Source organism: Petaurus breviceps, unplaced genomic scaffold (genome assembly GCF_028583685.1).
Source record: "Petaurus breviceps papuanus isolate PSGF00001 unplaced genomic scaffold, PetGlider_PUasm1.0 90847, whole genome shotgun sequence".
In the NCBI taxonomy this organism is placed as follows: domain Eukaryota; kingdom Metazoa; phylum Chordata; class Mammalia; order Diprotodontia; family Petauridae; genus Petaurus; species Petaurus breviceps.
Window position 1 is genome coordinate 16,031,809 of NW_027187360.1, and position 22,804 is coordinate 16,054,612.

Below are 22,804 nucleotides of genomic sequence, written 5' to 3' on the forward strand. Positions count from 1 at the left end.
AAGAAGTGTTGGTGTGAGGACTGAAGACCTAATTCCTATGACTCTACCCTCAGTGTTCCATCCAATATACTGAGTTGCAAATTAATTAGCTATGCTAAATAACAAGCCAAGGCTATGTACTTTTTCAAAATAAACAATACAGATAGTGCTATAGGAGGAATGTTTACTAGACATGTGTGCTTCTGATTTCCAAGACCAATGCACTAACTCTAATCCAATTTGATGTCTATACAAGGACTGAGTCAATGGTCATTACACATGCCAGGATTTACATTGTTAGGAGCCCATGTAGGACTCTTCTACCTCAGCAGCTATGAATTTGGCTCTGGGAAGGCCCTTATCTAAATAGTTCATAGAGTTTTACATGGCAAAATCTCTGTAGTATGAAATATCTGGGCAGCTGGGTGATTCAATGGATAAGAGGGCCAGCCTGGAATCAGAAGAACCTGAGTTCAAATCCAACCTTGGACACTTAGTAGCTAAGTAACCCTTGGCAAGTCACTTAATCCTGTTTGCCTCAGTTTCCTCATCTGTAAAATGAGTTGGAGAAGGAAATGGCAAACCACTTTCAGTATCTTTGCCAAGAAAAACCCAAAAGGGATAATGAAAAGTTAAAAATGACTGAACAACAACAAAAACAATACTAATTGGACTAGATAGACTTCTAGGGTCCTTCCTTAATGAGAACATATTTTAAAGACCTAGATTTTATATGAACTTAGTTTTGAAATTATAAGCTCATTTTAGTTGTACACATTTATCATGCCCTGGTCTGAGGATTATTGCTCCCTATATTGATGAGAGCTTTCCTTAGTAGCAGTTAACTACATATTTAATTTTAATAAGTTGGCACCTGCATTTGTGATTTATCGTGCCCTGTGACTTTGAACTCTTGCTTCTTCAGGAGTATGATAGTGTTGAGGCTAATGGCTTATACAATTAATTATTTAGGATATTAAACCATTAGTGTCTTAGAAAACAAAAGACGCTTTAATATATAAGCCAATCTGTGTGTAACAATTATCACCATGAATTTTTAGATACGTTTTCTTAGAAAACAAATATGATTATAGTTAATGGGAGAACTTTGAATTTTTGTCTTATTTTCTTGACAAGTTTAAATAATAATTCATTTCATCTTCCAGGACTTTTAAACCTAGAGTTTTTGTTTTTAATCTTGTCTTTAATAGAGATACAAGATGTAAAAACCCTAAGTATAGGTAAGAGATGGATCTGTGATGCAGATAAGTCTCTTAGTGATGTTGATGATAGATCTGTTAGTGAGACTGTCTTTATTAGAGTTATCCTGCTGTGCTTTTAAAAAAATCAGTGGGGTTACTTTATTAGAAGATGCTCAGACATCCAGGATGCCTATTTTAGTTACATAGCATACACATATGCAAACATACACATGCAATTCTCTTATTTTAGTTCCATTATGAGCTTAGTTTACAGGGATTTTGAAAAACCTACCTTCTAAAATCCTTTTGGTGGATATAAAAAGAAGGAAATGGAAAATTCTCTTTTGATTAGACTGGAGAGGAAGCGATTTTTTTAAAATTCTCAATTTGATTTCTTTTTGAAAATCTCTTGTCTTTTAAAAATATATTTTAATAGTTGTTTTTTGTTTTTACTTAACATTTATTCCCAAATATATTCCTTCTTTCTCTGCCTATCAAGCCTTTCCTTATACCGGAGATTGAAGAAGGAAAAGAAAAACAGCTCAGTAAAAGCAGCCAAATGAAGCTTATCATATGTACCATGTCTCATACCCATGGTTTTTTTTTTAACTTAGTAATAAAGGGAGGGAGGTGCATTTTATTAGCTCTTCTGTAGCACCAAGATTGGTCTTTATATTTGCAGAAAAATTAGGGTGTTTTTAAAAAAACATTTCATTAAAATTTATATATATATATATAGTTTTCCTGGCTCTCATTTCATTCTATATCAGTTCACATAAATTGTGGATGTCTCTGAATTCTTAATATTCATTGTTATCCATCTACTTCACAGCTGCCAGAGTGATTTTCCTAAAGCACCGGTCTTAGCCATTCCCTAAATTAAGGGACTCCTACTTTGTTTCTAGCTCTCTGCCACTACAAAAAGTGCAGCAATAAATATCTTGGTACATATAGGTCCTTTCTTCTGTCTTGACCCCATTCATGTTTATGTCTAGGAGTGGAATCTGAGTCACAACATTCTAGTCAGTTTTGACCATTGCTTTCCAGAATGGTTGGACCAGCTGACAGCTTCACCAAAAATGTATTAGTGAGCTTGTCTTCTTCACCAAATTTGACATTGTATGACATCTCTGCGATCTTTGGCACATATCACCCTTTACACAAAAATATTCCCACTATGAAGAACTAAATGAAACACATGTTTTCCAGGTATCATCTACCAGCTGTGATCTCTTCTCTGCTCCTGCCCCCATCCCAGAACTGTTTCTATAATTTATAGAGCAATAGTGTTGTGTGTGTGTGCACATGTGTATGTGTCTGCATAACACTGTTGGTTAGAGTCCAGTGATAAAAAGGGCAAGATTGTAAACTCAATCACCATTCCTGTCAGTTAACCTTCTGTTCCTGGATCAGGGGTAGCTCTCCTAATCCTAGTCAGTCTTCTTACAAAGGTCATTGATCACAAAGAGGACCAAGTGAGTTTGAATGGATTAAGGCAAATTCATCCTCTCTAATGAGAAAACAATACAGACCTTATGCCCTGCTGCAGAAGCATCACCTTCGTATAAGAAATACAGAACATTAGGTGTTCAATTTGGAAAGTGAGTTTAATGCTCAGTGTCAAGACTTAGAGATATGATGGACAGTGCTTTTTTCCATGTTGTGTCACTCCTAAATAAGAGGGACTGTGTCTGTTGGTGAAAAGATAATTGCATCTTTATGAGGCATTCCAGCCTCAGTGTATTAGCTTAATACTTGAACACTTCTGTCCAGGCTGACATTTTGACTGCTGCCCCTGAGGCAGAGTCTAAGCCCTTATATTATATTCTAGTGAAATAATAAAATAAAATATGCTGGTCTGGCCTTTGGCACTTCCTATAAAACTGCTCAGTATCATTTCAGCCATGCACTTGGGCTATGCCTGGAGTAATATTGTTGGCCCTTGTATGAAACTGCTAACTCCATATTTTTTCCCTCAAGTTCATGCCTGGAGCAAAGAGCAGAGGTTAAACTTGGTGTGGAAATTAGAATCTTCAATTTACTATAGTGATCTATTATAATTTAATTTGTAGTATCGAACACTTCTGGAAGGACAGGATCTGTTTCATATACAGTGTCCCCACAATGCCTGATATAGCCCTAGTTGCAGAATATTTATTACAGTAATTAAATCAATGCATTTTTATTGGTTTGTATCCCTCTTTCATCCTTGCAGATTCCAACATCTGAATGATTACCTTCATAAGTTGCTATGACCAAAACGATATACCACCTAGTAGCCTAGCCTTTGGTGCTAAGCTTTCCCCCACTTAACTAGTCCAGCCTTGGATGATAGATATACAATCCACTACTGGGCCCTTTCTTGGAGCCTTTCCATCTTGGTAGACCTTGCCAGAGCTTTTGCTCTGTTGGCACAATCTTTGCATCATGGTGGAGAATTGGAAGATTTTAGTGGAAGAGGCAGATGATAAATACTCATTAAAGCCTGACTTAATTGAGTTGAATAAACCAATTCTAACCTTGCACCATCAAACAAAAAAAGGCAAAAACCAGAAAAACCAGGTCAGGAGGACTCTATTTTTTTATTCACCCATTATGTTTTAATATATTTTTTCTTTTATTAACCTGTCCCTTCCATTCCCCCTCATATTGAACAAATAAAAGAACCCCTCCCTAAAAAAAATAAAACCTTTAATACATACATGCATAGTCTAACAAAACAAATTGTCTTGTTGACCATGTCTAAGAATGAATGTCTCTTTCTTATTTCAAGTGTATCATCTCTCTGGCAGGAGGTGAGTGGTATGTTTCATTGCCATACTTTTGAACTCACTTAAAATTGCACTGACCATAAGAAAAGATTATTTAGTGTACAAATAGTTCCCCCATTTTTACTCTCATCTTTCTATATCAGTTCATAGAGATCTTCCCAGTTTTCTCTGAAACTTCCCATTTCATTATGTCAAATGGCAAAATAATATTCCATTGTATTCTTATACCTCAATTTATCTAACTATTCCAAAATAGGAGGATACATCCTTAATTGCCAATTTTTGACCACCATAAAAAGAACTGCTATAATGTTTCTATACATATAGATTCTTTTCCTTTTTCATTTATTTCTTTGAGTCTGTTAGTGATATTGCTGAGTCAAAGGATGTCCCTGCCTAGTTTAGTAGGTATATCATATTAGTTTAGTACTTTGTGGGTATAGTTCCAAATTGTTCTCTAGAATGATTGGACCAATTCATAGTTTTCCTAACAGTGCACTGGAGTATACATTTTCTAGCGTGTTGACCCATTCTTGAGATAGTGTAGTTGGCATATATGTTTTTCTATCCTGAAAATGAAAAATAAAGTTTTCCTTGTACTCGATTTTCAATTAGAGATCTAGGGTCAATTTCTGTGTGACCTTGGGTAATCATTTAATTTCTCCAAATCTCTTTGCTCCACTTTAAAATGAGGGAGTTGGCTCTAGCTCATCTCTAAAGTCTCTTGTAGCTTTAAATACTTTATCTTATTTATTTGTTCAATAATTACATATTTATTAGGTGCTTGAGGGTAACCAATGGGTCTCAAACCTGTTGGTGAGTTAGTGGGGTATCTACCCCAAGTATGTGAAGACTTCCCCTAGTAGAATGGGTAGATGAAAACAATTTGTTCCAACAGCCCCAAAGGCAGTTGAAGCAGGAGCTTAGAACCTTTGGAGCTTGGTCAGACACTGAAGACACCCAAGTCATTCACTTCCTCCCAGGCCTTGACCAATCATTTTGACTTTATCTTACCACTGAACTTCAATGACACTGGACAAGAGAGTGAGGCTGATGGCTTTGTACAACTCTGCTTGACTTAAATCCAGTTCACCTGTGATGTCATTGGTCCTCTTCAAAGACAGAGGAAAAACAACTTAACTTTAAGGGCTTACCTATACAGAGCACTGTGCCAGGCACTGGAGGAAATGCAAAGTTTATAGTAGACACGGTTCCCACCCTCATGGAACCTTACAATCTAGTAGGGGCACAAGTTAAGTACATCTGTATTTGTTGTGTAATACTGTGTATAATAGTTAAGAGCATTCAAGCAGGGGTTCTTATTATGGAGACATGGAGGTTAGAGGAACACAAGAAACATTTAGGGGACAGAGATTAGATCAGTTTGACTGGAAGGGAAAGGAGGAAAGGGGAAAGCATTTTTTAAGCACCGCCATCCTTCAGGCATTGTGAGAAATGCTTTACAGATATTTTATCCTTTGATCCTCACAATAACCCTATGAGGCATGTGCTTTTTTATCATGAAGAAGAAACTGAGTTGAGCAGAGGCCAGTCACAAAGATAGTAAATGTCTGAAGACAGATTTGAACTCAGGTCTTCTTGACTCTAGGCCTAGCACTCTATCCAATGTGCCATCTTGCTGCCCCAGTTTTCTATATGGCTAGAACATGTAGAAGATATATGAGATAAGAATAGAAAGGTAGATTGTTATCAGATTGTGGAAGACTTTACTCAGAAGGCAGTAGCAACCTAAAGGAGATTTAGGACCCCTTTTCCTGCATTTATGCTTTTCTACAAACCACAGATCATTCATCTACCACCCCCTACTTCCATACTCTACAGGCTTGGAATTTACTGTCTCTTTATCTCTGCCTTTCAGAATCCTTACTCCTAGCTTAGGTTATGCCTCCTCCTTGGATAATTTCCTGATCCCCTAACTTAAAGCATTTTCTACCTCAGATTTTTTATAACCTTTTGATCTCTCCACTTTCCCCTTCATTCCCTACTTTATATTTACTTATTTTAAAATATTTGTAATACATCCTTCTGGTTCACTTATTGAGAGCGGGGGCTATTTCCTTTTGATTTTGTATCTGCACAACTTAGCACTATGCCTTGTACATAGTAGGAATTTAATAATTACTGAAATGAACTGGAAACAAGCACCATCTAATTTTTGCCCTCTTGACAAGGCTTAAAGATGGGATGTTTGAATCCTTGACCAGTGGAAGATGCTGTGAGAATGACAGACTGCTGCAACCCCACTGTGCTCCTTCAGTGTAAACTATGCAGTGTGTTGGATGCGAAGATGCTTAGAAAGAGAATTGGCTGCATATTGTGGAAAGTGGTTAATTTTCGCTAGTTCCAGGACAAGCTATAGTTTCCCGACAGCCTAGATATCCATAACAACTGAAACCCAACTGTGATGATTAGGAGGGTGTTAGCCAGCCAGATCCCACTTGAGCAGGATGCAACATATTGCCATACTCCTTCTTGAGCACCCTGAGTCCACTTGGGCTTTTCAGACAAAGATCAAGATAGAAGTCTCTCTTCTCCATCTTACTCTTTCAAGCTACACTGACCAAATGAAACTGGAGTGGAGATTTCGAAGTCACCCTAAAGAGTGCTCTAATTAACATCTTGCTTTTCAAGTTGATCTCTTCTCCTTTCGTTTTCTCTCTTTTACTTTTCTCCACACTTAATCAGAGCTCAAATTCTGCAAATCCATTTTCTGTCTTTGTTTTATTCCCCACAGAAATAAAAAGGAGCCCAAACACACACCATTCATGTTACAGATTAAATTTGTGAATTTCATTTCTTTTTTTAAAATTATTTTATTAAGCAATCAGGGTTAAGTAACTTGCTCAAGGTTACACGGCCAGTTATTTCTGGGTGTGGTGCTGTGTCCAAGCCCGGGATTCGATCTCCAGGTCGTCCCAACACTGGAGCCGGTGCTCCTACTCGCTGAGCCACCTGGCCGCCCCGGTGAATTTCATTTCTGTCCCAGTTGCAAAAAGTGCTCAGATGTTGAAATGTTTAGTGATTCTCACCCTCAAATTGGAAATAATCCCTCCTCTCTCTGACCTTTCATCACTTTGTTCTTTCTACTCTTGTGTACTTCCATAGTCTGCCCCTTGTTATCGTTATTTGTACTCTTATCTTCCCCTTCTCTTCTTCATTAGACTGTAATCTCCATGATAGCAGGTACTGAGAATTTGTTTATTTATGTATCTCTTTCAGTACTATATGTAGGGTTCTTCATATAGTAGGTCATTGTTGAATAAATGCTTATTTCCTCAATGTGCTTTAAGGAAATTGGTAGAACCATTTCTTGAGTCAGTAGTAAAATACACACACACACACACACACACACACACACAAACTGGAAACTGAGAGCTATAGTCTCAAGCTTTTGACCTACTACCTACTCTGTGACTTTGAACAAATACTCCTTTGAGTTACTTCCTACAAAATTTCTTTTCTGATCCTAGAACTTGTTAGTACTGTCTCCTTCTTGAAATTATTTTGCACATATTTTGTATTTATTTCACCCTATAGATGCTATATTCTACTAGCAAATTTTATATTCCTAGAAGGCAAGGATACTGCAGAGACTTTAGAGCTGGAATGACCTTAGAAACCATTGAGGAATCTAACCCTCTCACTTTATAAGTGATAAACTTGAGAGCTTTCCATAGCTGAGTTTCTTTTTTGAAATGTTTTAATTGATGTCTTCCAATTTTTTACATCTCTATATTTATCCCCAGTATACTTCCCCTCTGCCAATCCCTCCCAGAGAGCCCTACCATATAACAAATAGTATTTTTCAAAAAACAAAAGAAATAGAAAATTTTAAAAATGCAACTGCTTGAAAACATTGGAAAGTCTGAAAATATGTGTAATGTATAACATCTGTGGATTTCCCATTTCCACAGAGGGATGCATGGAGCAGGATGGGGTGGGGATGGGGGGAGTGGGGAAGACCCATACCACTTCATTTGGGTCATTCAGCCCTGAATTTCTATATTTCCAAAGAGATAAAATCATCAACCTTAAAACTTCATCATAATAATAGGGAAATTAAGGAAAGATTTGAGTTCCCTTGTGTAAAACCAGCTGTCTGCCTCAATTTCTCTCTTTTTCTTTGCTTTTTGGAGGGCAATTGGAGTTAAGTGACTTGCTCAAGGTCACATGGCTAGTTTTTGTATTAAGTGTCTGAGGCTGGATCTGAACCCACGTCCTCCTGACCCCAGGGCTGGTGCTCTATTCACTGCGCCACCTAGCTGCCCTCAATTTCTCTTTTAAACACAAAAAAATTGGGGAAAAAATGAGAGTGATGCAACAAAATTATAAAAAGAGAAATATCAATTTGGTAAAAGAAGCACAAAAATACTTAAGAAAATACCTTAAAAAACAGAATTGACCTAATGGTAAAAGAGACACAAAAATTCCACTGAAGAAAAGAACTTAAAAACCAGAATAGGTCAAATGGAAAAGGAGGTACAAAAATTCACCGAAGAAAATAGTTCCCTAAAAATGAATATTGAGCAAGTGGAAACTTTATGAGATATCACTTTATAAGATATCAAAAAACAATAAAACAAACTCAAAAGCATGAAACATAGAAGAAAATGTTAGATATTTCATTGGAAAAACAGTTGACCTAGAAGAAAGGTTGAGGAGAGAGAATTTAAGAATTATTGGACTACTTGAAAGCCATGATTAAAAAAAAAACCTAGACATCATATTCAAAAAATTCTCAAGGAAAACTGCCCCGATATCTTAGATCCAGAGGGTTTATTTAGACAGAGGACATGGGTATGAGTCAATTATATTGGAATAATCTCCAAAAAAAGGTAGAAAAAATTGTGATATGTGAATGTATTATGTTATAAGAAATAAAAAGGATTATTTCAAAAAGACATGTTTATATGAACAAGATTTATATGAACTGATACATGAACAGAACTAGAAAAACAATTTATACTACAGTATCAATATTATAAAAATGACACTTAGCACCCACCCAGAAACACCTGGCCGTGTAACCTTGAGCAAGTTACTTAACCCTAATTGCTTAGGGGTGGCCAGGTGTCTCAGTGAGTAAGAGCACCTGCTCCAGTGTTGGGAAGACCTAGGGAACAAATCCGGGGTCAGATACTTAGCACCACACCTAGAAATAACTGGCTGTGTAACCTTGAGCAAGTTACTTAACCCTGATTGTTTAAAAAAAATTATAAAAATGAACAATTTTGACATTGCTTATGTGATATAGGGGTTTCTTCTTCACTCCCTTCTTTCATTCCTCCCTTCCTCCCTCCCTTCCTCCCTCCATTTCTTCCTTCTTTCCTTCCTTTCTTCTTTCCATTCTTTCTTCTTTCCTTTTTTCCTACTTCTTTTCCAGAGGGATGTGTGATTAGAAAATGAAAGCTTGATAATTGAAAAACAATTTTTTTAAAGCAATTGGGGTTAACTAACTTGCTCAAGGTTACATGGCCAGTTATTTCTGGTTGTGGTGCTAAGTATCAGAGCCTGCATTCGATCCCAGGTCATCCTGACTGGGGCTGGTGCTCTTACTTGCTGTGCTGCCTGGCTGCCCCGAAAAACAATTTTTTAAAAAGAAAATGATTGTATCCCAATCAAAATATATTGAACTGTATGACTGCTATAGATGGGAAATAGATTGTTTTGGACAAGTGATTTGACCTGTCTGCTTCAATTTCCTCACTTAGGGGATGAAGGAAATGGAGATAATAATAGCACCTACTTCCCAGAGTTGTGAGAACAAATGAGATGGTATTTGTAAAGCATTTTACAAAACTTAAAGCACTATATAAATGCTAACTACTGCTACTACCACCACTGCTATTACCACTACTACTACATACTACAACAACAACAACATCCTGATTAATAGAGAGCTGTTATGTCTGTTGGCCGCCACAAAGTTGTGATCTCTAATACTTATTGGTCATATGACCCTCAGCAAGTCATTTAAACTCTCAGAGCCCAAAAGTTACTTTGGTAGAATAAGCTCCTCACCAAAATAATCATGATTCTCATTAAAAAAAAGCACACACACAAAATACCCTCTTCACAATTTTCTAAGAATTTTTGAAGTATCAAAAGTACTTTTGACAATTTGGACGTTGAGTAATTTATAATCAACTCAATGAGGGTTCTTCTACAAGAATCAATCAATTTATTAAGTGCCTTTTGTGTTTGAGGAATTGTTCTAGGCACTGGGGATCCAAAGGCAGAATTGAAACATTGTTTTCCTGTACAATCTATTCCATACATTACCTCCATGCCTTTCTTTGTGCAGGCTATGCCACCATATTTGTAACATACTCTCTTTTTTGCCTCCATCTTGTAGAAGCTTCTTTCAAAAGTATACCATAGATGCTGCTTCCTACATAAGACCTTCTGTTATTCCTTTCCCCCATCCTCCATTCTCTACCCCAGTAGTTAGTACTCTCTCTCTCTCTTTAAATTACTTTGCCTTTTCTTATCTCTGACTTGTTGTATAGGTATAGAAATGTAGAATGGAAACTCCTAAGAGCAGAGACTCTTATCTTTAACCTTTGCATCCCCACTGTCTAGCTAGCCTTAGAAATCATAGAAGCTTAGCAAATATTGCTTGAATTGAATAAAATTAAAGATCACAATGCTCTACAATCCTTTATAGGTTGCTGCAACTCAAAAATTCATTCTCTGTTAGTTTTCTAGTGTTGAGCATATTTATTCTTAGCCAGACTGGGTCATATGTGGTAAGTGTGTCGTCCAGCATCAGGTCTAAGCTTGGAGTCTTTCCAGATTGGTAGGGACTTCCAGATCCCAGGATCTTAGGATCCCTTATATTGCCACAAAGAAACATGGTAGAAAACTGGAGTAGGGGAAAGTAAACTACACTTAACTAAAATAGATGGAAAATAAATGAACCTTTCTCTGACTCAAGAGGCACTTCAGCATCAATGGGGAAGCAAGTGAGGAAGATTTGGGATGAATGGAAAGAAAAGCTTCTTAACAATTAAAACTGGAGAATGAGGAAAAGCTGCTTAAATAGTTAAGACAGACCATATCTCTAGAGGTGTCAATGGAGAACCCCTTTTGTCAGAGATATTGTAAAAGAGATTCCTTGGCATGTGTTGATTGGACAAGACACTTCTGAAGTCCAAACTTCCAATTCTAGGACTCCATGATTTTCTGTTCATCTATTGCTTAGATTTTTTTTTTTTACACAACTGTGGACTCAGTACTGGGGAGGCAGCTAGCAGCTAGAGATGTCCACTTGGAATCAGGTAAAAATCCTGCCTCAGACTGGTCACATTTGTCCTCTCTTTCTGCCTCATTCTCATCTGTTAAATGGGGATAAAAATAGTACCTATTACCTACCTCACAAGGTTGTTAGGATTGAATACTATAACCTTTATAAAATACTTTGTGAACTTTAAAATCCTTTATAAACGTTAATAAATGTGATCATTATTAATTCTGAAACATTTTTAAAAGCCATGGATTTTCCACAGAAACTTATTTTCATTTTTCAAACTTATTATTTGTCACATTTATGTAGCATGTTAAGTTTTACAAATCACTTTGCTCACAATTCTGAGAGTTACTGACTACAGGTATTCTCAATCATGTCCAACTCTCCTTGACCCTATTTGGGGTTTTCTTGGCAAAGATACTGCGTTAGCCAAGTGTTTGCCATTTCCTTCTCCAGCTCATTTTACAGATGAGGAAACTGAGGCATACAGTATTAAATGACTTGCTCAGCATCACGTAACTAATATGTGTATGAGGCCATATTTGAACTCAGGCCTTTCTAACTCCAGACCTTATGCTCTATCCACTGTGCCACCTGACTTCCCAATGTACAAGTATTATTATCCCTGTTTTCTGGTTGAAGAAACTGAGCTTATAGGGTTGAAGTGAAATAACTTGTTATAAAACTACTAAGAGTGGGAGTATTTGATCCTCCATCTCTGACCTCCAGTCCATTGCTCTTCCCACCCTCTCATGCTGCCACTCATAACTTCTTCCATGTAAAATTCCAAGGACAGGAATTGTGTGATCTTGCCAGTCCTTAAAAGTATTAATAGAACTCGGCACAGGACCTCAATCTACTTTATTTTAACAAGTGATCATTCAGGCTTTGCTTAGAACCATCAATCAGCAAGCACTTATTAAATGCCCACTATCAGAGGCAGCTTAGTGTAGTGACCAGAGAGTCCCTGGTAGCCTGGAAGACCTGAGTCTTGCCACTGACAGCTCTAATGGCTATATGACCTTGGGCAAGTCACTTAAACTCCTAATAACCTTTCAATACTCTGGGCTACTGAATAATAATTTGTCCTTGAGGGATAAACAGAAAAGGTTGTTTTGACCACTTTCTAAAAGTTATATAAGGGGCGGCTAGGTGGCACAGTGAATAGAGCACTGGCCCTGGATTCAGGAGGACCTGAGTTCAAATCTGGCCTCAGACACAACACAAAAACTAGCCATGTGACCTTGAGCAAGTCTCTTAACCCCAAATTGCCCTCCAAAAAGCAAAAATAAAATAAAATAAAAGCTATATAAAAGCTGCCTGAGTTCTGCAAACAGCTGGAAGAGTGGTAGACAGTAGAAAGTTTCTATCTTCATTGATGAGATACTAATTATTGATGATTCTGTTTTTCACTGAATTTAGTTACAGCTGCTTTTCTTTTCCTTTGTGCTTCAAACTCTTTTCAAGTTTTTACCTCTTTGTTCTTAAGACAGAATAATAGAATATCTAATATGGTGGCAGTTGTTGTTGAGTTCTTTCAGTGGTGTTTGATTTTTCATGACCCCATTTTGGGTTTTCTTGGCAAAGATACTGGAATAGTTTGTCATTAAGGGATTTAAAAGATCAGCCAAGCTAACCTGTGCTTGGGCAAGAATTCCCCATTATAGCATCATCAACTAGTAACCAATTTACCCAGTCCGTATCTTGTTTGTACACAACTGCATGCTTTCTCCCCCATTAGACAGTGAACTGCTTGAGGTCAGGGATTCTCTTTTTTCTTTTTTGCTATTCTTTGTATCCCTAGCCCTTAGTGCCTGATACATGGTAGGAGCTTAATAAATGCTTGTTAACTTGGCCATGCAGGTTCCTCCTGAAGACCTGTAATGATGGGTATCTCACTACTTCCTGAGGCAAGCCATACCATGTGTGTTAGAGGGGGAACTCAAAGCCAAATCATCTTGAGGCAGTTAATAGCTATCCATTATTCCCTTGCCATTAGAAACCTTCTCCCATAGACTTCATTTAACTATTTTATATTTCTCTAATGTACTTCTCATGTAATGTAGTATATTATAGCTACCTGATGTTCATTGGTGAGTAAGCCCCCTACTGTCATTTGAGAACAATCTTTTTTATCTAAACTTTTGTTTTTTCCCCCTTCCCTTCCTTCCCCACCCCCAATGTCTAGCATGGTACTGTGCATACAGTAGTTGCTTAATAATATTTATTTTAGTTGTCAGAGTTGTAGAATGGGTTTTGATGTGGTCATGTGTGATGGAATGATTAGGATACTTCTCTGACCAAAAGGAAATTATAATGTAGTTAGGAAGATAAGATATGTATATAAACAAATACAATACAAATGGAATGCAGATGTCCAAGAGAGGAACTAATCAAGTAATATGAGAGTCCCTAATTAGGGTCATATTTATTTTTGGAGGACTAGAAAAGACTTCATGAGTGATAGAACTTGAAACTATGGATAAAATTTTATCATGATAGCTATGAATACATTGATAATTATATATGTAAATGACCTCTAAGGTCCCTTCCTACTCTAATCCTCTGATCCTCTGATCTTTTGCTGGTAAGCAAATATGACATATACCTTGGCTTGGTAAATCACCTGTTTTCTTTATTAAGTGGCACATTCCAAGGCAGATAGGTTTCTTCTCAATCTCGAAACTTTTATCTGAGCACTTCTTTATCAAAATGTAGCCTAACTGTGAGGAAGGGGTGTGGTAATTAATGCAGAAAAGCTAAATGATCTATTTTTTAGAAGGCAAATGTTTAATTTTTAAAACTATTCCCCCCTTTTTTCTTTTAGTGAGTTTAGTTCATTTTAGTGATAATTTTGAGCAAAATTATGTTCAAGTACCAAGAGAAGAGACAATTGCTTTAATCTTCAGAGGATAATTGGAAGCTAAAAATAGAAAGCAGAGGCTGCATGTTAAAATCTGTGCATACAAGTCATGTTGCAGTTGAATATCTGGTGGTTACTTAGGGTAACCTCCTTTGCACTCCTGATGAGGTAGTGAAAAGGGCAACATCCGAGCATGAATTCTATGAGCTGTAAAGTTGAATTGAGTGGAGTCTTCAGAACAAATAGATGTTACATCTGGTGATTAATAACATCCCTCTTTCCGGTTAAAAATGCTGAGTTGCTAACCCAGGAATTGAGAAAAGGTGGGGAAAACCTTTTCTCTGCCTTTCATAGTAACAATTCAACTCTCCAGTAAGAGTAGCCCCTAAGTGGGTATTAAGTCACGTTAGCTGTACTTTTTTTGAGCTGTTAGGAAGATCATTGAGCAAGGCTTATGTTTGTCACATCTTCAGATCAAGAACACGCAAACACAACCACACCAAAGCTTCTATTGAAAGCCTGGATCTTGATGAAAACATACACCAGGTGAATTGGGTGCTGCTAGTAATGATTTTCAGCAGTAGAATTGAAAGAGGAAACAAAAGGTACTGATTATACATTGTACTCTCCAGTTGTTCATGCTGGGATCTAAATTATAGTAGTGTTCAAATTATCAATAGCTTAACATAGTTGGATTGATTTTTTTTTTAAGATTGAAAATAGTAAATGTTGATATTTATATTTCTGGCCACTCATGACTTGGTAAAAAGCATGCAGTTTTAGGGAGTCCCTTTCTTTGAGAATCAGGGGGTTTAATGGAAAGAATGCTGGCTTTGGAGCCCAGAGACCTGAGTCCATTTTTCAAATTTACTAGCTGTGTGGCCATAAACACAAATCACTTAATTTCTCTAAAACATCAGTTTTTCTATGTATATTGAACTGAAACTATTGGGAATGGCATATGATGCTATTGTTTCAGTGGCAGATCTTGCTGTGCCATGGGATGAATGCATGTTGTCTTGCAGCTATTGCCCGTAAGTAAAAGGCCTAGGGGCAATAGTCATCTGCCTTGTCCCAGATGACAGGATTTTGCCTGCTAGATTTCTCCCTTCTTTCTATTCCAGAGGCAAAACATTAAGTTCATCAACAAGATTTTCAAAACAAAATACAAGGGTGACTCCATATCTTTTTTTTTCAAATGCTTTATTAAGTTCTGATTTACATAATTAATTTCTTCCAGATTTTGAGTTACAAATTTTCTCTCTGTTTTTCCCCTACCCACCGCCCCAAAATAGCAGTCCCACAAAATATCCCCTCCTCCAATCTGCTCTCTCCCACATTTTCTCCCATACCCCTTTTGACTTTTCCAGTGGATCTCTATGCCCCAGTGCCTGTATATCTTATTTCCCAATTACATGTATTGTATAGTTTAATAGTATTATTAATAATAACATATATATATATATATATATTTGAGTATTTTATTTTAAAACTTAGAATTCCAAATTCATTCCCTTCCTCCCTTGTCTCCCACCCTTGCTGGGAAGATAAGCAGTTCAGTATAGCTTGTACATATGTGGCTAATGCAAAACAATAACATAGTAGATATATTGTAAAAGACTGACTATATTTCCCTCCCTCATATCCCACCTCCCACATGTTCTATTCTCTACTTTGATCCTGTCCCTTTTCAAAAGTGGGTGCTTCCAACTTCACTCCCCCCAAGCCTGCCCTCCCTTCCATCATCCCCCCTCTCATCCCCTTTGCCCCCTACACTCCTGGAAGGTGAGATACCCTATTTAGTGTGTATTTCATTCCCTCCTCAAGCCAAATTCAATGGGAATAAGGTTGACCCATTCCCTTTTGCCTTCCTATTCTTCCCCTCCATTGTGACCATTTTCCCTTGCCTCTTCTATATGAGATAGTTTGCCCCATTCTGTCTCTCCCCATCTTCTCTCATTATATTCCTCTCTCACCTCTTAATTTCACCTTTTAAGTATCATCCCTTCCTGTTAAATTGGTCCTGTGCCCTCTATCTATGTATACCTGTAAACATATGTACGCACATTCACATATGTATTCATATGCCCATATACCCTCATACATATATATATATATATATACATATTTCTATTCCTTTCAACTACTGAGAAAAGTTTCATCAGCTACAATTATTGTTTTTCCATGTAGGAATGTTAATAGTTCAACTTTGATAAGTTCCTTATGATTTCTTTTCCCTGTTTACTTGCTCATGCTTCTCTTGCTTCTTGTATCTGAATGTCAAATTTTCTATTCAACTCTGGTTTTTTTCAGCAAGAATGGTTGAAAGTCCTCTATTCCACTGAATGACCATATTTTCTCCTGAAACATGATACTCAGTTCTGCTGGGTAGGTGACTCTTGGTTTTAATCCCAGCTCCTTTGACCTCTGGAATATCATATTCCAAGCCCTTCGATCCCTCAGTGTAGAAGCTGCCAGATCCTGGGTTATCCTGATTGTGTTTCCACAATATTTAAATTGTTTCTTCCTGGCTGCTTGTAATATTCTCTCCTTAATCTGGGAATTCCGAAAGCTGGATATAATATTCCTAAGAGTTTTCTTTTTAGGATATTTTTCAGGAAGTGATCGGTAGATTCTTTCAACCTCTATTTTGCCCTCTGATTCTAAAACATCAGGGCAGTTTTCTTTGAGAACTTCCTGGAAGGTGATTTCTAGGTTCTTACTTTGATCATGACTTTCAGGTAGTCCAATAATTTTTAAGTTATCTCTCCTGGATCTATTTTCCAGGTCAGTGGTTTTCCCAATGAGATATTTCACATTGCCTTCTAGTCTTTTATTTGTTTGGATCTGTTTAACATAATCTTGATTTCTCATAAAGTCATTAGCTTCCATTTGCTCCAATCTAATTCTGAAGCAATGATTCTCCTCATTGAGCTTTTGAGATTCTTTTTCCAGCTGGCAAATTTGGCTTTTAAAGGTATTCTTCTCCTCATTGCCTTTTTGAGCCTCTTTTGCCATTTGAGTTAGTCTGTTTTTTTAAGGTGGTATTTTCCCTTGGTCAGGCTGTTGACTGTCATTCTGTAATTTTCTTGCATTGTTCTCATTTCTCTTTCCAGTTTTTCCTCCACTTCTCTTATCTGCTTCTTAAGATCCTCTATAGCCTGTAACCAGCTTATGTTTTCTGTAGAAGCTTTGGTGCAGGAGTTCTGACTTCACTCTCTTCCTCCTGTTCCATACTTTGCTCCTTTTTGTCCCCAAAATAGGAGTCTAATGTTGGTATCTTCTGTCTGCTTTGTTTCCTTTGCCTGGTCATATCTCCCCTCAGTCACTTGACCCCTGGGCTTTTTGCCACAGTAGGACTCTGCCACCAGACAGGGGAGTTTCGTCCAAATGCTGGGGTTTTCTCAGATGCTGGAGGTATTAGATGGGTGCCCTCTCTGAGGTCTCCACATGCTCTGGCAAGTTGGACACACCTCCCAGGACCTCCACCCTAGACTGCAATACAGATCCAAGAAGGCTAAAGCAAGAGTGATTCCCCCTCAAACTGGTGCTTGGTCCCCCTACACTCTGTAGGCCAGGAGCTGAAGCTGCCACATGGCTCTGGCTGGCTGTGCTGGTGTCTCAGGGGCTTGGGGGGGGGAGGGGCAAAGATATGCACCCCCGCTTACTGGTCTTAAAGTCCAGACTGCACTGACTTCTCACTTTGTCCTTTGCATCTATGTGTTGATAAATCTGGAAACAGCCACAGCTGCTGCTGATCTGGGGTCCCTCATCTGGGGTCCCTCTGGCTGGTGTCTGGTCAGGCCCACCCTGGGGCTAAAACCTCAGCATGGGGCTGGTCTCTGCTACCAGAGTGCTGCGCTGGCTGATTCCTGCCAGCCTCCCGGGCTGTCCTCAGCGGGAGGTTAGCTTTTCTGTGTCATTTTGTGGGTTCTGCAGCTCCAAAGTTTGTTTAGAGTCCCCTTTTACATTGATTGGGGAAGGTGGAAGCCAGAGCCCAGCGGAGGTCCTGCTTCTACTCCGCGATCTTGACTCTGCCTCCTGTGACTCCATATTTTATGATGAATAAAGACACTATAAACAAAATCACACCAATAATATTTAAGAGTTTTGAAAATAATATAATATAATAAATTCAGCCACTTTACTGATCAGTCTTTCTGCCCAAGCTTCAATGGAATTGAAATAAGTTGATCAATTTTACTAAATGGACTTCTCCTAATGGTTAACCTGTTGACTTTACTAGGATAGTATGAGACTTGGAAAAAGAAGCTTCTTACTTATTAGATATCACTTTCAACTTTTGGAATCCATTGATATTACTATCCGTGATTTATTTTGGTAGAAGTGAATATTTGTGTACCAGCAGTACATTGGTGCCATATATAATCACCATCTATTATGGAACTAAGGTTGTGCGCTATAAAAAGGAGCTATATCCCTTAATAAGATTAAAAACTATTTCTATGTAGAGCCTCATTTGCTAAAATTTTCTAACAATACCTGCTTGTGGATTTCAAGTGTTCTTTGGTCCTCGAAAGCTACACCAGTAAAGCACAAACTCTAACAGGTCTTACCCAAATGGAAAAGCTTGTGAAGGGCTAACAAATGTCTAAGGACTCACTGAGCTATATGCAGTCACTAGAAGTTTTATCACTTGATGGATTTCTTTTGCTTCTGTTAAATGATGAAAACTACTTACTGAGGTGAGAAAGGGGTTCACATCTGCTTTGATATGGACATTATCTACAAAAGATGAAAGGAAAAATCCTGCTTGATGGCCTTGATATCAGTAAAGTGTAGGAGTCATAGTTGCCTATACAAGAGTGAGGGATAGGGTGGGAATGAGCACAGGAAGGCTAAAGATTGTTTAAGCTGACTCCATAGTATGCTAATTATATCACAGGAAACTTGGAGATCATCTGCTTTAATGTCTTTATTTTACAGATGAGGAAACAAGCCCAGAGAGGTTAAGGGACTGGGCTAATGTTGCATACGCATTGCTAGGATTTATATTCAGATGATCTTTCAGAACCAGTACTCCCCATGGTATCACCTGTTTTTATTGTTATGGAGGTTATGAAAAGAACTGTCCAATTTGCTTAAGGACCTAACTGTAGTCAGAAAGTATGTATTTGAGTGTGAGTGCAGTCAGCATAGCTTTATGGTTTTCATTCATTGGCCATAAGCTATTAGGAATGATGACAAAATATTCAAATCTTGTTTGCAGGAAGTATGGAAAGGAGTGGGCAATTTGCAGTGCCCTGCATAGAGTAAATGATGTTTCTCTTTCTTACATGGCCAAGGAATTAAAATCTATGCTCAAAGTATAGGCTGGTCTCTCTCCTAGAAAAGAAAGTGAAGGGTTTGAGGAGTACCTCTTTGCTCTCTAGGTTATAAAGAAGAATGAAACTCTCTTAAAAAACATACAATTGAGAAAGCTTTTGATGTTTAAAAACAAAGAACTTTATCTTTCTTGCAAAGGGAATTGTGGTTTATGTCAGGATGTTTTTTTTTGCATAAAAGATTATGATAGAGAGAAGAAAGGGCAATGGGATAACTAAACACTTTGAACTTAGTAATGAACACGAATCTCTTCCTGAAGAGAAATAAAGAGGATTCTCTGAGGAGGACGTAGCCTCTTATTTTCCAAATATAAGTTCTTCTATTAGATTGTAAGCTCCTCAAAAGCAGGTACTGTCTTGCTTCTAATAATCAAGCAGCTAGATAGTACGGTGGATAGAATTCTGGTTTTGGAGTCAGGGAGACTTGACTTTAGATCCTTCTTGACTCTTACTAGCTGTGTGATCCTGAATAAGTCCTTTAACCCATCTCAGCCTTAGTTTTGTTCTCTGGAAAATAAAGGGGTTAGACTAGATGGCCTCTAAGGTCCCTTTCAACTCTAAACCCATGATTCTGTGCTAATTGAAGTTGGATCTGATGACCTCAGAGGCTTCATCTAACTCTAAGATTCCATGATTCTGTGATCCTTCCAAAAAACCCCAAAGTGTTAAAAAAAAAAAAAAAAAAGAAAAGAGAAATAAGATAAAGCCTAGCACAGGACCTGGCACATAGTAGACATTTTTAAAAAATCATTTATTTTTTAATAAAATCAATTATTTATTGATAAATAAGAAAAAGTAGCTGTTTTCTTGTAGATTTTAATTCTTGGAATTCAATTATTATTTGTATTTCAGCTTCCAGAAATAATACTGCTGGCTATTGACATGACATATCTTCATAGATAATGACAGAGCATATATAGGTTTACAGGTAGGTACATAGATTAAAAGAGATCTTCAAAATTAGTATCTTAATTTTACTGTCTAGAAAACAGACCCAGAAGAGGGGAAGTGATAGATCTATGGTCAGGTTTGATGGCATAATGGATAGATAACTGTACTGAAAGGCAAGAAGATCTGTATTCAAGTCCCACCTCAGACACATACCCCAGACAAATCACCTTAAGTGTTTTAGGCAACTAAGACAGTAAGCTGCCAAGAAGGAGCTGGCCTGCATTGGTAAAGTGAATTTTCTCACTGTCTGTTCCTGGAAACAATGAAACCCCAGACCTGGTCTCAATCCCCTTGTAGCTAGTTAGAGGTAGATCTGGGATACAGTACATACTTTCCTCTATAGCGTAGAGTTATGTCTTTCTAGATAATGAAATTGCACAGAACCTGAATGATTTTCTTTTACTCAAAATAGCAAAATGAAACAGCACATTTGAAAGTATAAGCAATCTGTTTTAAAATTTAATTTTGTGCTCATTAAAATAGCAATGGAAAGCAAGGACTAGAGCTGCACTGTCACTCAGCTAATCTAAACCACATTGGTAGCATGCCATACCTCTCCTGTGTGAACTACTTTGATTGTCCTCATGGGGCTTTCTCACAGGTTCTAGAACTGAAATTATGCATGGATACTTCTAAGACAAGTTTCTTCCAGAAGCTTCTGAAATATCACTAAGTCCTGTGGTACTCAAGACACTTCGTGAATTAGTATAGAGTGGATTGGTTTGCATTTACTTAGTAAATGAAATTCAATGCCAGAAGATCTTATTTGACATCTACAAGCTAGTTTAGTTTGTCCTGTTAGTTCACTGAACATTCAGAGGAAGGGCCTTTAGAAATGCCTCTTGGGGCAGCTAGGTGGTGCAGTGAATAGAGCACCAGCCCTGGAGTCAGGAGGACTTGGGTTCAGATCTGGCCTCAGACGCTTAACACAAAAAATAGCTGTGTGACCTTGGGCAAGTCACTTAACCCCAATTGCCCTCCAAAAAGCAAAAAAAAAATGCCTCTTGTTAGCAAAGCACTTGGTACATAGTAGGCTTAATCACATAAATACTTGTTGACATGGTAGTGTGAAAGCTCCAAGAAAATTAACTGATGAGAAGATAATGTATAAGAACACAGTTGAACCCAAATAAATCTTTCTCAACAAGAGTCAGTAGATGATAAATAACAGAATTGGGTCTTGGGGTTTTAAAAACATAATTATTGATGATTTTTATTTTCACAGCATTCCAGATATAATGCCCCCTCTCACCTGGTAAACTTTCCCTCATAACAAAGAAAAAGTTAAGCAAAAGTAATTGATAAAATGTTTGCTTATGAATCTAAATGTAATATCCCATACTTATTGTTCCCCACTTCTCTATGAAAAGGAGGTAGGTGAATTTTTTTTAATCTCTTTTCAAAGACCAAGATTAGTCATTATAGTTATTCAGGGTTCAGCCTGGCTTTAATTTTTTTCACTTATATTATTAAAGTCATTATACATGTTATTGTCCTGACAGAGTTCACCTCACTTTGTTTCAGTTCTTATAAGTCTTCCTACGTTTTTATTAACACTTCATATTTATTATTTATTATGGCACAATATAGTTAATTACAACCATATACCCTGGTTTTTAAGCCATTTCCTAATTTATTGTCACACACATTATTTCCAGGGTTTGTGGGGTTGTTGTTGGGTTTATTTTATTCTTTTCTATTTCTAAAACTGTGCTATAAATATTATATTTTCTTATATGTATATATACATGTACATATTTTATATCTATATCTGTCTATCTCTCTCTCTGCATATATATACATATATATATATATATATATATATATATATATCTGTTGCCAGAATTTTAGTTGTTAAAGGTTAAAAACAGAGGGTAATTAGTCTATCCTTTTAATTATATATTTTGTTTTATTGGGTTTAGGTAAATGTGGCCAGTGTCCACAGTCACCTTGAAAACATGTCTCTAGCCTTAGTAAAACCTTGTTACAAACCTAATACATCACAGGATCCTGTGTTGAGAGAACAAACAGCATTCTCCATCTTCTTGGAGCCACTAGTCTGATAGATGTTAAAATAGCTCTGCTTCCTCTTTAGAAACCATAATTGATTGGGGCGGCTAGGTGGCGCAGTGAATAGAACACTGGCCCTGGAGTCAGGAGGACCTGAGTTCAAATTCAACCTCAGACACTTGACACACTAGCTGTGTGACTTTGGGCAAGTCACTTAACCCCAATTGCCCTCCAAAAAAAATGCAAAGAAACCATAATTGAGAATGATAAGTGAACAAACACTGATTAGATTTGCCTTTAGGGAGGGAAAATATACTTTTTTTTTTTGGAGGGGGGAAGGTAGGGCAATTGGGGTTAAGTGATTTGCCCAAGGTCACACTGCTAGTTTTGTGTTAAGTGTCTGAGGATGGATT

At 37.4% G+C, this 22,804-nt stretch overlaps 1 protein-coding gene across 9 annotated transcripts in view; it reads left to right on the top strand.

Annotated features, from left to right (window-relative positions):
* Positions 1 to 22,804, top strand: part of PHACTR3 (phosphatase and actin regulator 3) — a 313,435-nt gene that overhangs the window by 60,566 nt on the left and 230,065 nt on the right. Inside the window, exon 2 of one of the 9 annotated variants that reach the window (XM_069072503.1) lies at positions 20,283 to 20,358. The exons of the other annotated variants lie outside the window; for them this stretch is intronic. The gene's annotated coding sequence lies outside the window, so the exon portion shown is untranslated. The remainder of the gene's footprint in view (positions 1 to 20,282; positions 20,359 to 22,804) is intronic. 9 annotated transcript variants of the gene reach the window in all.